General features: G+C 40.2%; 1 long non-coding RNA gene across 1 annotated transcript; it reads right to left on the minus strand.

The window, feature by feature from the left end:
- Positions 1-13,305: 13,305 nt before the first annotated feature.
- LOC141553271 (uncharacterized) lies at positions 13,306-23,190 on the minus strand. The gene is made up of 3 exons (XR_012485361.1): positions 23,133-23,190; positions 19,983-20,158; positions 13,306-14,849 (listed from the first exon to the last, which is right to left on the minus strand). It is a non-coding gene; the product is annotated as an uncharacterized LOC141553271 (long non-coding RNA).
- Between the last annotated feature and the right edge of the window lie 732 nt (positions 23,191-23,922).

Here is a 23,922-nt window from a genome sequence, read left to right on the forward strand (position 1 = left end):
GGCAGCTAGATAGTCCAGTGGATAGAACACCAAACCTGGAGTCAGGAAGCTTCAACTTCCTGAGTTCAAATTATTAGCTTATTAGCTGTATGATCCTAGGCAAGTCAGTTAAGCTCATTGGAGAGCTTCATGCAAAAGCTAGATGTGTTCCTACTGGGTACATTGTAGGGGGAAAATCTTCTTTAAAATATGGAATTGAATTTGAAAACCTCTAAGGTCCCTTCCAACACTGAGATCCTGGGATTCTGTAATCTGTAAACTTAACTTTGAGTATTCTCAGGTTGTTGTAGCTTCCCCTGGCAGAGAACCTTCACATAGTAGTTTCAAGTTAAGCACCATCTCATACAGAAGATATTTCTTCATCACAGATCTGACCAAATGAGATTATATACCCATATCCATATATCCATATATACACATACATACATGTATATGTGTTTTGCAACATAAAAGTACTATATAAATGTTAGCTATCATTATTGTCGCAGACTCCAAATTATGAGTGACTTTTTTCCTCTTGAAATTATTTTGTATTATTCTGTCTATACTATGTACTTCCTTGTATACATATTGCACCCTCCCAATAGAGTGTAAGATTCTTGTGGGCAGGGATCATGTTTTTGCCTTTTTTTGTGTCCTCCGTGCCTGGCACTGACTAAACATAACCCCAGCAACTAACACAGTATACATAGTAGACCCTTAATAAGTATTTGAATTAAAAAGTGATGAATAAATCTGTTTAATTTGGTTTTTTTTATTTGTTTTACCACAAACTTAATGAGTCAGCAGTTGATGTGGTTCCAAAAAAAAAAATTTAATCATAAAAAACATAGCATCCTAATCACAAAACACGTGCTAATAATCTGATGAGACTCTACGCTGATCAGATCAGATCCCAATGGGTACTTGAGTGTTTCTGTGAATCTTTGCAGGGTACAACCTGCTGAGGCAATCTCTTCCTGTACAGCACCCATCTGGATCCTACCATAAGTCTTCATTAGGGGCCACCTAGCATGCTAAGGATATTTTCCCACATCTACCATCTTATTTGGTAGATAAGAAAAAGGGACCTAGTCTGTTCGTGACAAGATGGGTCATATATCTCTCTGGTGGTATCTTTTACAACATTTCTGCACAATTCTTCATTAGTGACATATTGCAGTCTAATTACGCCCGCCAAGTTCTCTCCAGTACCCTTTGGGTGACCCTCAACTTTAATTCTTCAGAGATTGTGGCATTCCATGTCTCACAGACATATGAGCATCACATTTTACAAGGAACATTAACAAGCCAGAGCACATCCACAAGTGGGCAGTGAGGACGGTGAGTAATCTGAAAATTATCTCCTGGAAGGGACAACTAAAGAAACCAAATATAGGTGAATATAAAAAGAAGATAAAGTCCAGTATAAATAATTATTATAAGTATCACTATTATTATTATTATTATTATGATGATGATGATGATTGTGGTTGCTTACTTTGCTTAATCACAATCAATCAACAAGTATTTATTAAATGCCTCCTAAATACCAGGTATTGTGTACAGATACAAATATAAAGAATGATAACAACCCCCCAACTCTGAGTAAAATATTCTGTGCACAACAAAGATTGCATTTAATAAATGTTTGTTAAACTAAAAGACATCAGGAATTCAGCTCAATGTAATTACCCGTTTTGACTCCAGAGAATTGATAATGAAACCTACTTCCCTCCTCATGACAGAGAAGTGGCAGATTCTGGGAGGCAGATGTTGTCAGATATTGTCCTTAAGGCAGTTCATTTCACAGAATCACAGAACTAGAGAGCTGGGAAGGACCTCAACAGCCATCAAGTCCAATCTATATACAAAGGGAATCCCCCATTTAAGATACCAGCCATGTGGCTATGCAGCTTCTGCTTAAAGAACTCCAAGGAGGGAAATCCTTCTAGCTCTCTAGGAAGGTCATTTCACTTATGAACAACTTTGTTAGGCAGTTTTGAATGTTAGGCATGAATTAGCATAGCACAACCCTTTCCCTAACTAGTTTTATGGCTCTGGACAAATCACTTTAATGCATTTTGGTGAGAGGGGCAGCTAAATGGCACAATGGATAGAACACTGGCTCTGAAGTCAGGAGGACGTGAATTCAGAGCTACTCTCAGACATTTAAACTAATTGTGTGACCCTGAGTAAGTCATTTAACCCAAATTGCCCTGTGTGTGTATAAATACACATACATATACATATACACATACAAACATACTTTGGTGGTGTCCTCATCTTTAAATTAAGGATCTCTTTTACAGAAGTGTTTTTTATGGTAGTCAAAAATTAAAAACTAAGAGGCTGCCCTCCTCTGCAGGATATTAATATGCCACAAAAAAGATGAAATGCATAATTTCAGAGGAAAAGGAAAAAACTGTATGAACTGATTCAGAGTGAAATTATCAAAACAAGAGAATAATTAATTAATAATAATAAAATTATAGAAAAAATAAGTTTAAAAGACTCAGATAAACACAATGATAAACTACATGTGCAAAGGAATGAAGACAAAAAATTCTACATACCTTCTGACAGAAAAATGATGAACTTAAAATACTTAGAGACAAACATCTTGGATGTGGCTAATGGAAAAATTTGGTCTTGCAGACTGTGTAGGTGAGCAAATGAAATTTTTTGTTAATCTTGCTCAGTTGCAGGAGAGGATAACAGGATAGAGAAATTAAAAATATATATATATTTCTGTCTCTGTATCTTTCCATCTCTCTCTGTCTCTTGGTTTCTATTTCTCTTTTTATGCCTCTGTACCTCTCTCTCTCTCTCTCTCTCTCTCTCTCTCTCTCTCTCTCTCTCTCTCTCTCTCTCTCTCTCTCTCTCTCTCTCTCTCCCTGTCTCTCTCTCTCTCTCCTGTCTCTATCTCTTCTGTATCTCTTCTCTCTCTCTCTTTCCCTCCCTCTTCTATGTTTCTTTTCTCTTTCTCTCTCTTTGTCTCTCCATTTGTCTCTCTGCCTCTCTCTATCTCTGTCTCTCTCTGATTTCTGTTTCTCTCTCTCTGTCTCTGTCTGTCTTACACATACACACGCACACACACACACACACACACTGTCCCCGCCCTCCACCATTGTGGTGTAAAATGTAGAAGACTGACTTGCTGACAAGCAGGGTACAATGACATTTTTCATCTGTCTATTTCCATATTGTTGAAATTCTTCCCAAAGTGTGGTGCCCAGAACTGAACACAATTCTCCAGATGTGGTCACATCTTCTAAGAAAGGACAATGGAACCATCTCCTCCCTCTTTCTGGAAAAGGTTTCTTTAACAAATAGTATCAGAATAATTGGATTAAGGAGAGGAAGAAAAGAAACTTATTTCTCCTCTAAATTCATGCTGAGTCTACAATCCTTCCTCTAAGTACTTGTTGGATTTCCAATACATATTTTGCATGCTACTGCTTATGAGGAAGGAAAAGTTGATTGTGCAACATATAAGGAACAGAGATAGGTCAGAGCTTCATGGAAGAGAGACACATGTTGTTCTTGAGTCTTCATCATAGATAAATAGAAATACTTTAGAAGCTTCAGACATTTAAGGGAAGGTAGCTCTTCAACATGCTCTTGATTTCTACTTTATCTCCTTAGAGACTGGAAGGGAATTTTTCCTTAAGTGAAATTGGGCCTTCTCTCTTGATGGTTTTAGCTGAAATTTCTTCTAGCTCTCAGATAAAAGGCATATTCTTGTATTTTCTGGCATATTTTAATTTGTTTTAACTTTTCTAATTCTAGTTGCTCTAAATGTTTCACTATTTGTCATGGTCTTTTATGTAACCATCAGTTGGTGGAAGACTTAAGAATCCCCACTTTACAACATACTATCAAGAGTTCATCTAACATCTACTCCAAAACTTCCAAGGAGGGAGAATCCATCATCTCTCCAGGAAGGTTATTCCACTTTTGGAGCTCTAATTGTTAAGAGGTTTTTCCTGAATTCTCCAAGCCCAAAAGAAATGGCTGAGACTTCTCTCCTGAGTTTCAAAAGATTTAGAATTATAAGAATTAGAAATAGGAGAAATCACAGAGATCATCTAATGCCAGGCCTCTTATATTCAAGGATTAGATTTCAAGGTATCTGTGAACTTTGATGAGAAAAAAATTGTTTTTTATTTTCACTAACATCTAACAGAAATCATGCATTTCCTTCAATCATGAATGTAGGCAATAAATATTATTCTGAGAAGTCCATAAGCTTTAAAACTATGCCAAGGTCTGAGTCCACAGCATTTAAAAAATATTAAGAATTTCTGCCAACTCCCTCAATTTATAAGTGAAGAAACTGAAGTTGAGAGAGCTCAAAAGTTTATTAATTCTCAGAAACGAATTCACATAAATTTGGACATCCATATAAACAACCCATAGGATTAGTGGGTCACAGGCTAAGAACCCCTGGGGAAACATTTGCCCAAGCTGCCCCTAGAATTTATTCATACCTAGTTTTCCAAACCCCAATTGAGGCAGAAGGGTAATATATACCCAACAGTTCCAAGTCCCAGCTTTTTTATTGCCTCTATGCTTGTGCTATACATAGTCTGAACCAGGTATGCAGAGGGGTTCTTAAAGTAAAATTTATTCACAAATTTACAGGTTTCCATCTCTATGATATTCCTAAACACCAGCAATACCAAGATATCTGAGTTCAAATGTTCTCTCTAACACTCTCAATATCCATAAAGTAGTGCTGACCTGCAGAGAGATAGAGTTCCCCACCTGGAGATATCTGTATCTATGAAAGCAACAGGTACATGCAAGAGCAAAAACATAACTCAATAGCAAGGGACAAGCATGCTCTAAGGACTAAAGAAAATTGATATCAGTCCAGGATAAACTGGAGAACTTCTGGTTTACTAAAATGCTGATGTTTAGTTGTATCTGACTTTTGGGAGACTCCATTTGGGATTTTCCTGGCAAAGATGCTGTTGTTGGTTTGCCATTTCCTTCTCCAGATTATTTTACAGATGAGGAAACTGAGGCAAGAAGGATTAAGTGACTTTCCTAGGGTCACATAGCTAGTCAGTATCTGAGGCCAGAATTGAAGATGAGTCTCCCTGATTCTAAATCCAGTAGTCTAAGCCGCCTAAATTTTGATGACACCAGGTTTAACTCTCTTGCTGGAGTTTTCAAGGGGTCCCTCATTCCTAATCTAGATCTCAGAGAGAGGGTCATATGGGGATATCTTCTCTGATCCTCCCTGATACACTTTTGCAGCAGTGTTTGGAACCACCAGCGGGTCCTTAATACCCCAACTTCTTACTATGTTGTGAACTATGGTTCACAACCCTATATGGGGTCTTGTAACTGAATGTGTAATCACAAAATCATAATTTATTAATAGTAAATGTTTAATTATACATCTACTTACCTAGTAAGTAAAATTTCTCAGGTAAAGAGGGGTCACAAGTATAAAAGATTTAAGAAATTCCACTTTATATAAACCCTGTCAAACCTCAGCCAATGAGGCATTCTCAGCCTTGCCTGGCTAAACCTCAAGCTCCATCACACCAGTGTTTTCACAGGAATACTAGCTAAACCACTAGTACCCTATCTCTCTCCCAACCTTTAGGGACAAAAAGGCATATAAGGTATATGGATAATTAATACAAATCCCCTGCAATGATCTCAACAGTAGACAGAAAATTCAAAAAGAATAGAATTCATTATTTTTTGCATTGAAATGTCATTGTGCTATAATAAAATAAAGTAGAATTAATATAGGCTATATAATTTATATAATGCTTTATGGTTTTACATATATTATCAAATTACATATATTAGCAAATGGTTTTGCTTTTATTATTTTATTTGATCTTCATAACTCTATAAGGTAGGGGGATATCATTATCCTCTTATGGCACCTTAACAGTTGATAGAGCACTTTATATGCTGTTTAATCTAATCCTCACAATAATTCTCTGCAGCAGACAATACAGGTATTATTCCCACTTTACAGGCTGGGCAAGTATAAATTGAGGGGTTTGAGGTTAACTTTTTGGAAAAAAATGGGACTTAAATCCTGCTTCAGATACTAAAAAGCTGTCTGACACTGAGCAAATCACTTCATCTCATCTCTCCTTAGTTTCCCAAGGTCAGATCACAACATCTTTCTGGGGCTTAATTTCTCCTCCTACAAAAAAGCAGGATGTTGGGCTGGACGATGTCCGAAGTCTCTATTCTACATTCTCTGAACATATGACTTCCCTAAAGTGAAGTAAGTGGAAGAACCAGACCTCAAGCCCAGTTCCTCAAAGCCAATGCTCTGTTCATCATCTCCAGGGATCTGTCAGTGAAATATTTCCATCATCACTATAGCAAACATTGGACATTAAGGCTGCCACAGAGCCAGCTTTTGTTTCCAAAGTTTTCTTTTTATGATAGACCTGGGAGAAAGAAAGACTGAGGGAAGAGGAGACGGAATGAAGAAGAGGGGAAAAGCCGGGAAGAAGGAGGGAATTGTTGGGAGACAAGGTAGGGGCAGTCTTCAAGAAGGAAAAAAAGGAAAACTATTGAATCCTTAATTAAAAACAGTGATTTTCACCAGAAAAATATGTTCAGGATGAGGAAAAGGCTGAGGTGAATTTTTTTAGAGAAAAAAATACACTTTCCTAGTTTCTTGGTTTCATTAACACTGAAATGAAATCTCATGAGGAGGACTGATGCTTCTGCCTCTCAGACACAGTTCAAGGGCTCTCCTGGGGCCCTCAAGAGCATTGCGTACCTTCTTTCAAAGACATAAGAGGCCCCTGAAAAATTTTTGCCCTGGAGTCTTCTTTAATTCAGTTATAATAGAACTATCTGTGCCTACATTTGCCAGTTTCCTAGAATTTGGAACTAGAAGAAATAATGGAGAGTCTCTAGATCAGGAGTTACTTATCGTTTTTGTTATTATTGTTGTTATTTTGATAGCATGTTTCAATAAAATTGGTTTGCTCTGTAATTCTATATATCTTATTTTATACATTTAAAAACATTATTCTTAAAAGGACCATAGTCTTCACCAGACTGCCAAAAGGGTGCATGGAACAAAACCATTTTTAAGAATCCCTGCTCTGAACCAGAAGATCACTGTACACTTCAACAACAATACTGTATGAGGATGTATTCTGATGGAAGTGGAAATCTTCAACATAAAGAAGATCCAACTCACTTCCAGTTGATCAATGATGGACAGAGAAGAAACACTGGGAGGGGAATGTAAATTGTTAGCACTAATATCTGTCTGCCCAGGTTACATGTACCTGCTGATTCTAATGTTTATTGTGCAACAAGAAAATGATATTCACACACATGTATTGTACCTAGACTATATTGTAACACATGTAAAATGTATGGTATTGCCTGTCGTCGGGGGGAGGGAATAGAGGGAGGGGGGGTAATTTGGAAAAATGAATACAAGGGATAATATTATAAAATATATATATATATATAAAAAAAAAAAAAAAAGAATCCCTGCTCTAGCCTATCACATCTAACTTAAATTGTGAAGAAACTGGGGCCAAATGAGATGAATTGATTAATTAATGGGGGCACAAGCAACAGATTCAAACTAATTCCTGTGTTTCCAAATTCTGTGCTTTTATATGAACTATGCATAACTAGAAATTTTTTCACATGGGGCAAGCAACATAAGCCATGTCCAGGCAAATGGCATTCTTGGCTTGGAAAGGAAGTGGGGGTTTTGAGGGATAGAGACCCCAGGACACTGGAGATACCATAAGGCCATCACTATAGTGGTTCTCCCTCTATTCCCTGAGGGATACATATCATTGATCACTTCCTACTTTTACTAATTATTTCAGGGAATTAGATCAAGGTAAGTTTTTCTTTACACTTAATATCCAAGAAGGTTGATTACACAGAAGGAAAATAGGAAATTTTCCCTTAGAAGTCTAGATGTAGAGCTAGATTTAGAAGTCATCTCATTGACTAGCCTCGTTTTACACATGAGGAAACAGAAGTGCAGACAAAGGAAAGAAGTAATTGAGCCAGGAATTGAACCCAAGTCTAGTGATTGCTAGACTCTACTGCTTCACATTGCTTCATCAGGCAACCGTGTAACAATCAGATGGATATTTTAAAGGGGCTAAAAAAAAGTCTTAAAGCCACATACATGCCTCAAAAATATAATATATATGCAATATATTATAATATGTACTGATATAAAATAATTAATATAAATAAATAAAATTGACATAAATACAATATATATAAAATGCTACAGCTGGAAAAGACCAAAAATACCATTTTGTGTGGAATCCCAGAAAGAGAAAAAACAAAATATACAGGCCAAGGCTCATTAGACTCTTGACTAAACTGAGGCTGAACTAAGCTGGAGCCAAAAAAATTACAATTCACTAACCTTGGACCAAAGCCCTGGGTCTCTTCCTTATAATAATATTGCCTCATGACAATATAGTAGTCTGCTTCTTCACACTGTGGCTTAAGAATATAAAAAGATATTCTAAGGAAAGTATTAGACTCGGGGTCAGAAGATGTGAGTTCAAGTCCAGAGCTCACCTCTTGCAGGCATTGACACAATTACTTCTCCCTCGATTCAATCAATCAATTCACACATATTTCTAAAGTACCTGCTAAATGACAGTCACTATACTCTTGGACTCTGGGAAAACAGCACACAACTGTGTGTCCTTGGTTTCAAATAAAAGGAATATAATACATATAGGAGAGGGAATGGTGGCCTGGATAGGATGGTTTTATATTAAGCCAGAGCAACAGTTCTCTAAGTAAGGTTTGTTATTCATTTGCTTTCAGGCTCTCCAAAAGGTCAAAACTATTTTTATAATAATACTAAAACTTTTAATTTTTAATAGTATAAATATCAATAGCTATAATTCAAAAGTATGGGCTGTATCCCTGGCTTTCTTCAAGTTCCAGACAAAATCCCACCTTCACCAACAAGTTTTCCCTGATCCCCCTCAAAGCCAGAGCCTTCCCTCTGTTTCCAATTTATCCCATACGTCTGGTTTGCACAGAGTTGTTTGCATGCTATGCTGTCTTCCCCATTGGACTATAAGCTCCTTGAGAGGAGAAACAATCTTTTGCCTTTCTTGGCTATTTTCAGCAGTTAGCACTATGTTTAGCACAGAGTAGGTGTTTAATAAATGCTTATTGGCTGACATCAACAAAAGCTCTTCATGGTTCTCAGTAGTGTTTAAGATATAAAGGGCCCATGAGTCCACAAAGTATGATGACCACCAGATCAGAGGTTATTAACCTTCGTGTGAGTGTTATGTCCTCCTTGGGCTACATGCAGTATTCAGGGAGTAGGGCTGGCTGAACCATTTTCAGGGATGTTCTTCCCACTTTAGTGTCTACTTGGTACCCATGGCTCTAAGAAGCTACAGCATGCAAGTGGCCATCTCTCAGGAGATGAACTCGACCAAGTTGGGGGTAACCAAGAGGCCTACCTGGAGTTAGGGGAATGTCAACCCCAACCATGACTTTTCCTGAGGGAATAGGCAGGTAAACACAATTTGTTTCAACTGCCATGAAGGTGGCTAAAGCAAGAGCTTGGAGCACTCAGATCTGGTCAGAAACGGAGACACCATGATCATTCACAGCATCCTAGGCCACTGTCCCACCACTGGATCTCAATGTCTCTGAAGAGAGAGTGAGACTGGGACTTTGAGCACTCTGTCTCATTTAAATTCAATTCATGCAGAAATCATCGCCCATGATGTTATTGATCCTCTTCAAAAAATGAAAGACTAACAACAATGTATGCCTTCTCAGAATCATATCTGTTGTCTACATTCAGGACTGAATGAAATGCTAGATTTCAGATAGAAATTAATAAAAATACCTGAATGTTTTTTTCTCCTCTAAATTCATCAACGCCTTGAAATCCACCTACAATTCCCTTGGACCCCAGGTTAAGAAGCCCTGTCATGGGCAGTCACAAGGATGGTGGACAGTGAATCTGTATTTCCAGGACTTTGCACAGTAGATGGCACAGTAGCTGGTACAAAGTGAGTTTTTTTATAAATGCTTGTTGATTTAGCTTGCTACCCTTTCTGTAGAAATGGTAATAACTGATCTTATTGTTCTGTGGACAAGAGCAAGAGATGGAAGAGGGCAAAGAAATATATAAAGCAACTAAGCAAATGACAAGATGCCCCTATTAGGTAGATGACTGGATAGGATTGTAAAGCATGGCCTGGGACCAGTTAGGTGTCATTAGCTAAGATGAATTTACACTTGCTTACTCAGCCATCAGAAAAGATCATACAGGGACAAATCTCAAAGCTGAATGTATTGATTTTTCTAGTGTGTAGTGGTATGGTTTCTGTATGCCTCAGTTTCCTCATATGTAAAGTTGGTAAAATAATATTTTCACTTCCTACCTCATTGGGTTATTATGAGGCTCAAATGGCTAAAGGTGATTGTCAGATATTGTCAAGTGAAACTGCCAAGTACTATATAAAAGTCATCTATGATCATGATTTCTCAAAACCCCTTGGACTAAGTTCCAATTATTATTTACTGACTTGTCTTAAAGCATCAAATGCCTGCCTCCCTGCAGCATGCACATTCCTTTTCCATAACTTACCAATACAAACAAAAACAAAAACAAAAACAAAAACCCTACCTCCTAAGACCTTTCTAAGGACCAGGGAAGGGAGGACTTGTTTAAGGGAGTATCTTTCCCCTTAGAGCAAAGGAAAGACCTTTCCAGTCAAAATTAACTAGAAAGGAAAAATGTTTATAAATCACCATAGGACTAAACTGGATCCACTCGTCTGCCTTTTATATAGTATCAGCAAGATCAACTACATTTGTTCTGCTGCCTGGCAGGTATTAAATTCATCCGGTTTAGTTTATTTGCCCAGCATACCCGCCTAACAATAACAGAGGGAAGGTTCCTCCGGCACTGAAGAAATCAGAGTCTGTATATCCCTGTTAAGAGCCTTCATGAATTTCCTCTTTATGTCCTTAAACACCATAGGCCTAGAAAGCGCTCAAGTCTTGTTTTCTAGGGTTGTGGTTGCATGGTACCAGCCAGGGGCAAGAGGAGGAAAGATAGTTTACTGTGCAAGAGAGACCCAAAGTAGCATGTTACAATGAGGGAAAGCATGGGTTTTCTTAAAGAATAAAGGTTATAGTTTTCAATATTTGGCTTTTAATCAACAGGTGTATTGGATCTCCCTTATGTGCAAGGCTCCAAAGCAGTATGTCACCATTCCTACCTACAAGAAATTTATAATCTAGTCGAAAAGATAAGACATGAACACATTAAACCTTAAACAGCAACACAAGACAACCATGTAAGAGATGTCACAAAATAGTATATGATAAATTATCAAATGAGTAGAGACATCGAGGGGGAAAATGGAAAAATGCTGGATGTGGAATTTTAAAAAAACAAAAAATAACCTGGATTTAGTATCCAGTTCTGCTCTTTACTCTATATGACCACAGACAAAGCTTCAAGGATGGAAATTTGGGTCAGTTTCCAAATCTATAAAATGAGGTTAGATTATATGATCTCTAAGGTCCCTGTCAACACTAAGTCCTCTGACCCCTAACTGCTACAAGTTAGGGAAAGTGATTTAGACTGTTTCATGGATGTGGTGATTTTTTTTTCAAGATGACTGAAAGAGGGGAATGCCATGCCTATTTCATGACACTCATTAATTTTTACATATATTAAATATATAAAATTTAATATACATAATTTAATGTTATACATGACATACATATAATATATAATTTTATATATACTTAATTTATTGGCTATGAGAGCAAATGTACATGGTACATCATGTAGAAGGGCTAACCTGGGTTCAAGACCCGCCATTGACACATATTGACTCAGTGAGCTTGAGTAAGTCATTAAACCAATCAAGGCCTCATGCATCCCTCTGAGGCTATAAATTGTAGAACTTAACCTAGATGATTCCTCTATTTTGAGGTCCCTTCCTTTAATTGAGCTTCTATATTAAAAAAGCATTTGATTGAGATTGGTGAAAGATGTTTCCTAACATAGAATTCACAGTGTCAATGAAATAGCAGATCAATCTCTCCAGCCATTCAAAAAGTTCTCTTCAAATAAACTGTGAGCTTCTTCAGAATGTAGATCCACATATTAAACTTCTACATGCCCCCACAACTGCTCTACAACTTATGGTAACCGTAGATTAGTACCTGTTAAATTAACTAGTCATCTTCAATAGCCCAACAGATACAAATTGCACTTTCCCCTCCATTTAAACATAAGTATCTACAAGTCAATGACTTGCTCAGCACTATGCAGAAAATTATTTGGCTGAGTCCAGGCAGAAATATGCAAATGAACTTTATAATTTAGTTCATAGACTTTTGGGATATCCACTTTAAGTATTAAAATAAAATGAAAATATAGTTTGAGTTATTCAATGGAAAAAATAACTATAATGATATTCTTCCCAATCCTACCAACGACACACAATCAATTGAAGTTCCACCAAAAAACCCTGGGCCTATTGATTTTTTTGTCCAGATTTCAACCTAAAGCTGAAGAATTTCAATCCAGTGTGATCTAAATCCTATGGCTAAATATAGAAAAATTGCAGGAATGAAGATTGCACCTATTTTGTGTCTCTGGTGTGCATGTACCCTCAGCGGAGACAAACAAGATCCTGTCAAGAAAGAAACATAATGGGTAAGGTATCTTGGTATCTTCAAGAGCAGAAAATAAAAATTAGAGGCTCAGTAAGTAGACTGTTTCCCTAATTTCTAATCTCTTAAACTTTCTTTGGTGAGTAATTTTTTTTGGTTTGTTTTTTTTGGGGGGGGAGGGGTTGGAGTTTTTTTGTTTTGTTTTGATTTTGCTTTTTTTTTTTTTTTTTTTTTTTTTTTTACTGGCTGTTCCATGGCTATTGGGCTCAAGGACATTCAAAATGTACTGTGGATTTTTCACCTGAATCTTCTAACCTTCTGGAACATAAATGATAATGAAGACAATGACTTTTTTAAAAAGAGAGGTCAGACATTGGATATAGTACAGTTTCTAGAGGGGACAGTGGGAGGAGAAGAACAAAAGAGAGACTGATAGAGACAGAAAAACAGAAAGAGAAAGAGAGAGTGGGAGGGGGAGAGAAGAAAAGAGAGAGGGATGGAGAGAGGGAGCAAGAGAGAGGGAAAGGAGGAGGAAGAAAAAAAAAAAACAACAACAACAACAACAAAGGAACATTATCAGCCAGGCTTTGATCTCAAGACTATTTCATGATTGAACTCTGGGTTAAAGGGAAGGGGGAAAAAGTGCAACACTTCAGGCAGGAAATGTCTATTATTCAGAAATGTAATATAATTATGTGTCTGGATGGCCCAGTTTATCAGCCAACATTTTCTGGGAAGGATGTGGTGGGGTTAGACACATCATTTCTTCTCCTCACCGGCCCCTCAATCCTTCCACCCCCACCCTCCTCCTTTCTTCCTCTTGGACACTTCCATTTCCCAGGTTTGGTGACCACTTACATGTCTTTCCTGAGTGTTTTTATATAGCGTAGGAAATTGGGTAATGAAAGCCGAGTCATACATTTCTGCTTTATGTTTCCAAAGAAGCAAGTGTGACTGTCAGGTTTACAAAAGATTGTTTATGTTCACTGGCGTGAAATGGGTAGCGAGCGTACGGAGCAGAGAGAGAGAAAGGCTGGCCTGGCCAGGATGACAGCAATGCATTCATCCTCCACGCTACAGCAGACAAAGCGCTGGCACTGCCTGACAGGGACCATAAATCATGAACAGGAGATGCTGTACCTACAGCTTACACCATTCCAGATGACAAACACACAATAATCCACACAGCACAGCACTTTCTCCCCTGCTCTCCCCTCCTCTGGCTCCCTCACCCTCCTCTCCTCCCTTTACTCTCCTCACTCCTCTCTTCCTCTTCATCTTCTCTTGTCTCCTTGTCCCTTGTATCCTCTGAGGGCAGAACTGAGGGGGGAAGAAAGGGAGGGGGAAGCCTACTTTGGTTTCCTATAAGGGGAAAAACTTTCTAACAATTAGCGCTACCTGAAAGGAGAATGGCTGCCTTAGGAAGGAATGCATTCCCTATCAGTGAAGGTCTTCAAACAAAGGCAAGCTGACCATTTGTTGTGGCTGTTGCAGAAAAATTACTGCTCAGGGAGGCTGGGGTTGGACCTCTGAGGTCCCCTCCAACTCTGGTATTCTGTGAATCTGGATTGCTGTGGTCCTCCCACTGACTAGATGGATGGATGGATGGATAGACAGACAGACAGATAGATACATACATAGGCAGGAAGATGGATAGACAGACAGACAGATAGATAGATAGATAGATAGATAGATAGATAGATAGATAGATAGATAGATAGATAGATAGACAGACAGACAGAAAGACAGACAGACAGACAGACAGACAGATAGATAGATAGATAGATAGATAGATAGATAGATAGATAGATAGAGCATGCATTTGTTAAACCTTTACTATATTTCAGGCATTTGGCTAAGCACTGGCAATACAAGTATAAGCAAATAAGATATTCAAGGAAGCCTGCCCTCAAGGAGTTTAAATTCTAATGGAAAAAGAAAACACATAAAGGGATGCTGCGGAGCTGGGGCAACAAATCAAAACATCATCTACAGAAGCAGTGAGTGACCCCAGAGACGCAATCCAAACTTCTGTTGCAAGTGAAAATGGCTGGAGAATTAAGGCCATGGCAAGGAGATGATCAGGAAGTAATCATGAATAACTGATTCTACATCCTCTGGAGCTAGCTTCTGCATTAGACCATTGTAGGCTTTTGAAGAAGGGAAACTGCCACTGACTTCTTCCTTAAAATGATCTAAAGATAGAGACATAGATCAATAGAAAGATAGAAGCATCAGTTAAACATTTACTATGACTCAAGCACTAGCCATGATTTCCCTTCCATCATTCCCTGGAGCAGTTGAATGTTCTTTCCCCAGAGACCACATTGTAGCTATCCCAGAGACTCCCAGAAACATCATAATTATTCCTTAGCATAATCTCATAAACTTCTTGGAACACAATGATGACTAATAAATGTAATGGAACTGTCGTCTAAAACATTTAAAAATTATTTATACTTGCCAAGTCAGCGAAGAATGATACTAAATCCTTGATATGATGAATGATGAGCTTACTATCAGCTTCCCAGAACAATTCAATTCAATTTAACACATCAAATGTCTACTATGTACACTTTCTTTTATCTCAAACTTTCTGTTATAGGTACCATTATTCTAGTTAACTCATGTTTTCAACTCCATCCTTGACTTTATCCTCATCAAAACTCTATGGATATCCAACAAGTTCTAAAGTTTTTTCAATTCAATTTAAACATCTTTTACATTTGTTCATTTACATGGCAGTCACCTTATTTCAGGTTCTCATCACCTCACCTGCACTATTACAGTACCCTCCTAGATCTCCCTGCTTCTACTTTTTCCTTTCTCCAATAAATCCTTCACACATCTGCCAAAATAAATTTTTGGGGGGAGCAATGGCCAATGTCACGTATCAGTCTCATTGCTTCTTAGAATACCTAGTACTACAGTTCTTGAGATAAAGTCAATGGGGCAAAATGACTTTTCTTCCAGATTTTTCTTCCATGTTGCAACAGTCTTCTCACTCTGGAAGATCCCTCTCCCTCATGGCTCCTTCATCCAATTGTTGGCTTCCTCCCAAAGTCTTCATTTTGAAAAAAAAAAAAAATGCCCAAGTTTATTCCTTCACTCTTTTCTTTTTAAATTATTTTTTTATTTTTAATATATTTTGTTTTGTGAATCATGTTGGGAGAGAAAAATCAGAACAAAAGGGAAAAACTATGGAAGAGAAAAACAAAAAACAAAAAAGAAGTGAACATAGCTTGGACTGATTTACATTCAATCGCCATAGCTCTTTTTTCTGGATGTAGATGGCATTTTCTATTCAAAGTCTATTGGGATTACTTTGTATCACTGAACCACTGAGAAAATCAAGTCTTTCATAGTTGATCATCACCCATTTTTGCTGTTATTGTGTATATTGTATTCCTGGTTCTGCTTGTTTCACTCAGCATCAGTTCATGTAAATCTTTCCAGGCCTTTCTAAAATCAGGTCGCTCATCATTTTTATAGAATAATATTCTGTTCCCTTCATATACCACTTTCACTCCTTTCTTAAATCTAATCCTGATTCTCTGTATTTCCCATCAAACACACATCTTCCTCATTTCAGCTCTCGATTATGTGCTGTTTTTCACCCTCAGAATGAACAAATTTTTTTATGTGAATTTGCATTTCCAGTACTTAATGCAATGCTGAAGCTATAATAAGTACATAAAATATTTGACAATTTGACTTGTTGATTTCATAAATCATATGTCAGACCACTTCAGTCCTACAGGATTTTGTACCTCATTGTACCTGTTTTAGTCCTATGTCCCTTTCTTTTACCCCCCTCCCTTATATGCATCAGACAGAAACCTTCCATCTTAGAAACAACTACCTCCAACTAGTCTTACAGACTAGCTTGTTTGGGCTTTTGAATTGAGAGGTAGAAACCAGTCAGATGCATTGGAGGAAGATCCTGCTCCTTCCTGTAACTACCTAGACCTTTTCTGCATCCCCAATACATGGAATGTTGATGAACCAAAAAAATTCACCCAATCAAATTTTTGAGAATTTGGTGTTACACAACACCACTGTTGCCCCCAAAATCTCTTTGTTTCCTTTTTAAGGACAGAATCTCTCTATCTCATCTAGAATGACTATATAGGTTACTCTGGGGCCTAAATCCACTAGTGCTTCACACAGGAGCTTTAACTTGCTCCACTTCTGATCTGAGCCAACTCACTTCTACTTAAGTAGCCTGATGACCAACCCACCCTGGATCCTGGGGTTTTACCATAGAGATTCACTATGAGTGGTATACCAAGTTGTTATGGCGCACATTGTAGTTAAGAACTTCTGAGCTCAAAAGATCCACTGTTTCAGTCTCCTAAGTAGCAAAAGTTACAAAAATATACCCATGCTCAATTAGAAGTCCCTTGTACAACATGATCTTCAGGGACTCTTCCTGCTTTGACCAACAGATCACTATGCTGTTTTACTGATGATATCCATGAATTATCTTTTCCCTTCTCTTCCTTTCCCTTCCATTCCCTTCCCTTCTCTTCCTTTCTCTTCCCTTCTCTTCCCTTCTTTTTTTTCTCTTTTCTTCCTTTCCCTTCCTTTTTTTCCTCCCTGCCACTTTACTTTCCATCACATTTTGGAGAGGCCAGACTACAGCCTCCCATTTGGAAGGAGATGCTATCCTAGTTTGGAAATGTCTCTTGATGCTTCGTGGTAGGATGGGGGTAGGGATGAGCAAAGAGGGAAGGAGTGATGACTTACATTCCTTTCTTTGTTGTCCCTGGCTTCATATTCCTAGCCTTGGACATCCTTCCTTAAGATCAATAGCTCTAATTTAAATACACCAAATCAAGAGGACTTAATGCTTTTAGAAGTAAATGACTTGCCTAATTTTTATCTGAAATCCCCTTTAAGTCCCAGCAATTGGCTACCTCAACTTCTCTACTCAAAAAACTCTACTGGTCCTTACTGCTAATGGGATAATATAAACTCCTTAATCTTGCATTTAAAAGCCTTGACAAGGCTACTTCCAATCTATACTGTAAGCATACTATTGTCCAGCTAAATTAGACCACAGTGTCCATCAAACATGACATACTATTTTCCTCCTCCAGATATTTATTCAAGTCATCCCTTCTTGCCTGAAAGGTACGCCTCCCTCACCTGTGGTCCTCAGAATCCTTAGCTTTCTTCAAAACTTAGTTTTTCAAACCTTATCTATTCCATAAAGTCTTCCCTGATTCACTCAACTAAAATATTCTTTCTGGAATCAATTTCCTTGGGGCACTTTTTCTGGTTTTCTCCTTCAGCCCCACCCCTATCTTATATTACCCTTATCTGGTTATATAATATAACTCCATCCTCGTTTATTCTCAAAGATGACCATTAATTAGATTTAAGTAAGGCAGGGCTGTGTAAAGTCTTCAATCTCACTTCCTTTTCCAGAGGTCCAATGGCAAAATATAAATCAGGATGAGTGAAGAAAGCCCTGGATAGAATAAGACCTTGGACTTTTTTAGGAGGTTTCAGTTTGTCAGAGGCAACCCTGTTCAGTGATTAAGGCTTGGTAAGATGAGGCAAAGAATAGTTTCTTACCTAGTCAAAAAAAAAAATCAATCTGGGAGTGGGAGACCCTTAGGTTTCTGACCAAAACAGCATCATTTGAGATTTACATAGAGTCTAAAAAAATGAATTAATGAGGTTTGGGCTGGAACCTCTTATTGGCCAGCAATGAGAGTTAGAATAATTTGGGTTCAAGGTATAGTCCTCAAAAAAGAAATCTAGCCCATAAATCCCAAGATATCTCACGAAATTTTAGCTATCAAAATTTATATTCTTTTGGACTGAGCATACATAGTTAAGGCTATGTGTGGCTAGAGGGAGAGGAAAAAAAGGAAGGATCAAAGGGAGGAGAAAAAGAAAGAAGAGAGGAAGGAACAGAAGGAAAGAAGGAACAAAAGAAAGGAAAGAGGGAAGGAGAGAGGGAGAGGAGGAAGAGAAGGGAGGGAAGAATGAGGAAATTTAGGGAACATAGGACAGCTCCAGTAGAATAAAAACTCTTTGAAGACAGTGACTGTGCCATTTTTTAATTTCTGTAATCCTAATACCCAGCATAGTGCTTAGTATATATTAAGCATTTAACAAATGTTTTCTGGATTGAACTGAAGAATTAAAGTGAAGTTCCATGTGGTCTATAAAATAAATTAGGTTTTTGGAGTAGAAATCCAATCCTATATACCTACCTAGAGAATTATTTGTGAGTATCAGATAAGATAGCATCTATTAAGCATCTTTACAAACTTTAAAGTATTCTATGAAGCTAGTTATTTTTATGCTGGTTGTTGTCATTATTATTAGGCCCTCAGACACCTGACAACAGAGGAAAGAACATTGAACATAAAATCAGAAAACCTGGATTTGAACCCGAGTTCTTCTCTGTGCAAAATACACAATCTCACTTAATCTCTCTGTGACTCAGTGTTCTCATTTATAAAAAAATAACATTGAACTTAATGACCTCTGACATGCTTCCCACATTCTATAATTTTGGATCAAACTAATCTGAGCCAAGAATTGTTATCAATTCTTGCCACGAACTATTATTTTGAAAGCCCAGAGCTTTACTGCTTCCTTGCAATCTGTTCCTCCCCTCCTCAGCTGGGCCACAACCTCTTTTTCTGTTTATCTCAGTGTCTTTCTCTCCATCCCCCCCCCTCTCTCTCTCTTTCTCTCTCTCTTTCTCTCTTCTCTCTCTCTCTCTCTCTCTCTTCTCTTCTCTCTCTCTCTCTCTCTCTCTCTCTCTCTCTCTCTCCTCTCTCTCTTTATCTCTCTCTCTCTCTCTCTTTATCTCTCTCTCTCTCTCTCTCTCTCTCTCTCTCTCTCTCTTATCTCTCTCTCTCTCTCTCTCTCTCTCTCTTTATCTCTCTCTCTCTCTCTCTCTCTCTCTCTCTCTCTCTCTCTCTCTCTCTCTCTCTCTCTCTCTCTCTCTCTCTCTCTCTCTCTTTCTCTCTCTCTCTCTTTCTCTTCCCCCCCCCCCGAAATACACAGCTGGGCCACAGCCCACAGGTACATGGTGGGGAAATGGAGATGCCCAAATCTGAAGATAAAGGGTGAAAGCTTAATGACAGAGAGAATTAAGTAGCCCAGGAACCAAGAAAACTATCTTTTGTACCTCCCTCTCCTTGCTTCAACTTGCCAGGAAGGAAGGGAGGACTATCTGCTTGGAAAACCCTTAAATCGATGCATCCTAATTAACGAAGGATTTAATTCATCAAAGTGACAGCAACTCTATTTATATCATCTCTTTCAATAGGCCTTAGGGTTGGGTCTATAAGGCTTACTTTTTTCCTCTTTTTTTTTTTTTTTTTTCTTTTGCTTTTCCTTCTCTTAATGTGTCAGGCTTTCTCAGAGATCACTGAATGGTCTGACACAGAGAAGCAGCAGATCTCAATCAAAGCACTTCTCAAGTCATTTTCCCAAAGTCAACTCTTCTAGCTCCTTAGCCTTTCAAATTGGCCTGTGGAAAAAAATACACCTGTGTCAAGGACAAAGGGATGATCTAAGGTGGGCCAAGAAACACTTACACCAGGAAGGATGGATGGCTGACATGTGGCAACAAAGTTTGCTACACGGGCAGCAGGGGCTTGGCCTTGCCTGTCATACATGTGATACAATGTAGCAGGTCTCCTCCTAAGCAGAAATATCTCTCCCACTGATTCCTGGAATTCTGCATCTAATTAAGTAAAGATCGTCTGTCTCCAGGAAATTTTTTAATATAAATATTCTTGAAAGGAATAATAAGTTGTACACAGCTTTTATACCCTAGTATGACATGAGTAAGTTTCTCAGACACTTCATTGCATTGGGAAGAGTTTAGGATTTGGTAGCCAAGGATTCAGATTTGAATCCTAACGCTTATGTTTTCTATGTGATCTTTTTCTTGGCATCTAAAAAATGAAAGATAATATTTGTTAGTAAGCGTGATAATAATCTTGGGAGGAGAAAGAAAAAGAAAGGAAGGAAGGAAAAAGAAAGGAAGGAAAGAGGGAAGGAAGGAAGGAAGGAAAGAAGGAAGGAAGGAAGGAAGGAAGGAAGGAAGGAAGGAAGGAAGGAAGGAAGGAAGGAAGGAAGGAAGGAAGGAAGGAGGGAAGGAGGGAGGGAAGGAGGGAAGGAAGGAAGGAAGGGAGGAAGGGAAGGAGGGAAGGAAGGAAGGAAGGAAAGAAGGAAGGAAGGAGGGAAGGAGGGAGGGAAGGAGGGAAGGAAGGAAGGAAGAAAGGAAAGAAGGAAGGAAGGAGGGAAGGAGGGAAGGAAGGAAGGAAGGAAAGAAGGAAGGAAGGAGGGAAGGAGGGAGGGAAGGAGGGAAGGAAGGAAGGAAGGAAAGAAGGAAGGAAGGAGGGAAGGAGGGAGGAAGGAGGGAAGGAAGGAAAGAAGGAAGGAAGGAGGGAAGGAGGGAGGGAAGGAGGGAAGGAAGAAAGGAAGGGAGAGGAGGGAAGGAGGGAGGGAAGGAGGGAGGGAGGGTGAGGGAGGGAGGGAGGGAGGGATGGAGGAAGGAAGGAAGGAAGAAAGGGAGGGAGGGAGGAAGGAAGGAAGGAAGGAGGGAGGGAGGGAGGGAAGGAGGAGGGAGGGAGGGAGGGAAGGAAGGAAGGAAGGAAGGAAGGAAGGAAGGAAGGAAGGAAGGAAGGAAGGAAGGAAGGAAGGAAGGAAGGAAGGAAGGAAGGAAGGAAGGAAGGAAGGAAGGAAGGAAGGAAAAAGAAAGGAAGGAAGGAGGGAGGGAGGGAAGGAGGGAAGGAAGGAAGGAGAGAAGGAAGGGAGGAAAGGAGGGAGGGAGGAAGGAGAGAAGGAAGGAGGGAGGAAGGAAGGAAGGAAAGGAAGGAAAGAAGGAAGGAAGGAAGGAAGGAAGGAAGGAGGGAAGGAAGGAAGGAAGGAAGGAAGGAAGGAAGGAAGGAAGGAAGGAAGGAGGGAAGGAAGGAGGGAGGGAAGGAAGGAAGGAAGGAAGGAAGGAAGGAAGGAAGGAAGGAAGGAAGGAAGGAAGGAAGGAAGGAAGGAAGGAAGGGAGGGAGGAAGGAAGGAGGGAAGGAAGGAAGGAGGGAAGGAAGGAAGGAGGGAAGGAAGGAAGGAGGGATGGAGGGAAAGGAAGGAGGGAAGGAAGGAAGGGAGGGAAGGAAGGAAGGAGGGATGGAGGGAAGGAAGGAGGGAAGGAAGGAAGGAGGGAAGGAAGGAGGGAAGGAAGGAAGGGAGGGAGGGAGGGAGGGAAGGAGGGAAGGAAGGAAGGAAGGAAGGAAGGAAGGAAGGAAGGAAGGAAGGAAGGAGGGATGGAGGGAAGAAGGAAGGAAGGAAGGAGGGAAGGAAGGAAGGAGGGAAGGAAGAAAGGAAGGAAGGAGGGAAGGAAGGAAGGAAGGAGGGAAGGAAGGAAGGAGGGAAGGAAGGAAAGAAGGAGGGAAGGAAGGAAGGAAGGAAGGAAGGAAGGAGGGAAGGAAGGAGGGAAGGAAGGAAGGAGGGAAGGAAGGAAGGAAGGAAGGAAGGAAGGAAGGAAGGAAGGAAGGAAGGAAGGAAGGAAGGAAGGAAGGAAGGAAGGAAGGAAGGAAGGAAGGAAGGAGGGAGGGAGGGAGGGAGGGAGGGAGGGAGGGAGGGAAGGAAGGAAGGAAGGAAGGAAGGAAGGAAGGAAGGAAGGAAGGAAGGAAGGAAGGAAGGAAGGAAGGAAGGAAGGAAGGAAGGAAGGAAGGAAGGAAGGAAGGAAGGAAGGAAGGAAGGAAGGAAGGAAGGAAGGAAGGAAGGAAGGAAGGAAGGAAGAGAGATTCAGGACCGTTTCTCATCCCCCCAGGTACTCGTGGCCGCCTGCATCCCTTCCCTGGAGGACAGAAGAGCAAGGAGAATGGCAGAGGCCGGGCAGAGCGGCCCGCTGCCCCTCCGGCTCGGGTGGCGCCCCCGCCCCCGCCCCCACTTCCGTCAGCGGCGGGATGAAAGGGCTATAAAACCAGCCCCGCGCCCGCGCCTGTACGGAAATATATATCCTGATCTGTCAGGAATACCTGGCGCTCCTTTAACCTAAACTTCGGATGAACCAGCGCGCCTCGGAGCACATTTATATGCAAAGGCATATAATACGTCCCCTGTATCTAATTATCTGTCAACCTGAGGCAGTTTGTTTTCCAAATCGGCCTCTCGGCTGTGACTTTACGAGGTCATAAAGAAAACGACGCCACTCTCTGCACTGAGACGCGAGGAGAGCCTGGATCAACAAATTACGCTCCTTAATGGCGGCTCCCGGCCTGCAGCAGCCGGCCCCGGGCTTTCCCCGATAAGTAACAAGTCTGAAGGAGCCGGCCAGGTCCTCCTGGCCTAGTCCGGCCTCGCGACCTCCCCCAGCCCCGGCTGCCCCCCCCCCTCCCCTCGCCCAGACCAGGTTTACGAATTAGAAAAGGGCCTCAAGTGTAGCAGCCGTGGGCCGCCCAAGGTCACATGGCTTCTGGGGTGTCTGAGCCCAGACTTACCCTTGAGGCCTGAGCCAATTTCTTAGGCCAGCTCGCCTTCCTTTGCTCAGGTATCCTCTCCTGCCCAAAGCCAGGCCCCGCCTCTTCTGCTCCAAATCCACCTCTCTCCGCAGGAGTTCCGACCTGCTCTAGGGCGCCCTGAAAATGAGGTGGGTCGGAGGACTCAAAATGGCCCCGAAGGCGAGGAAGAGGAATTATTTATTTTCCCATTTTAATATCTCTGGTTCTTTTTTGGCCATTTGTACGCGGGCTTGGAAACGCTGCTGGAAATTGAAGTAAGCCAAGAAGGCCGAGAACCTCCAACAGGAAGCAAACTACTGCCGGCCTAAATTTACCTTCCTGTGGTCTAAAGACAGCATCTTTTGCTCCGGGGATCCTAAGAAGGGCGGAAGAGTAGCCCAGTTATACTGCACCAAAACTAATAATGATAATGGGGTAGCCAGGTGACCTAGGGGATCCAGTGTTTGGCCATGAGTCTGCTTCAAAGTTCCGCCTTCAGACCGTCAATCAATCCGTAAACATTTATTTATGCTAAATGATGGGGATACAGTAAGAGACAAAGGGCAGTCCTACTGCTGGAGGAACTTAGTCTAATTGAAGAGACAACATGCAAATATGTATAAAGCGAGCTTTGTATGGAATTAATTACTAGGAAAACATTTTTTAAGAGGGAAGGCTCCTAGAAGGGGTTGGGAAAGGCTTCCTGCAGAAAGCAGTTGTAAGTCACGAACCTCTGTCTACCTCAGTTTCCTCAATTGTAAAATGGGTATTTAATAGGATCTATCTCACA

This window comes from Sminthopsis crassicaudata, chromosome 2 (assembly GCF_048593235.1).
Source record: "Sminthopsis crassicaudata isolate SCR6 chromosome 2, ASM4859323v1, whole genome shotgun sequence".
In the NCBI taxonomy this organism is placed as follows: Eukaryota; Metazoa; Chordata; class Mammalia; order Dasyuromorphia; family Dasyuridae; genus Sminthopsis; species Sminthopsis crassicaudata.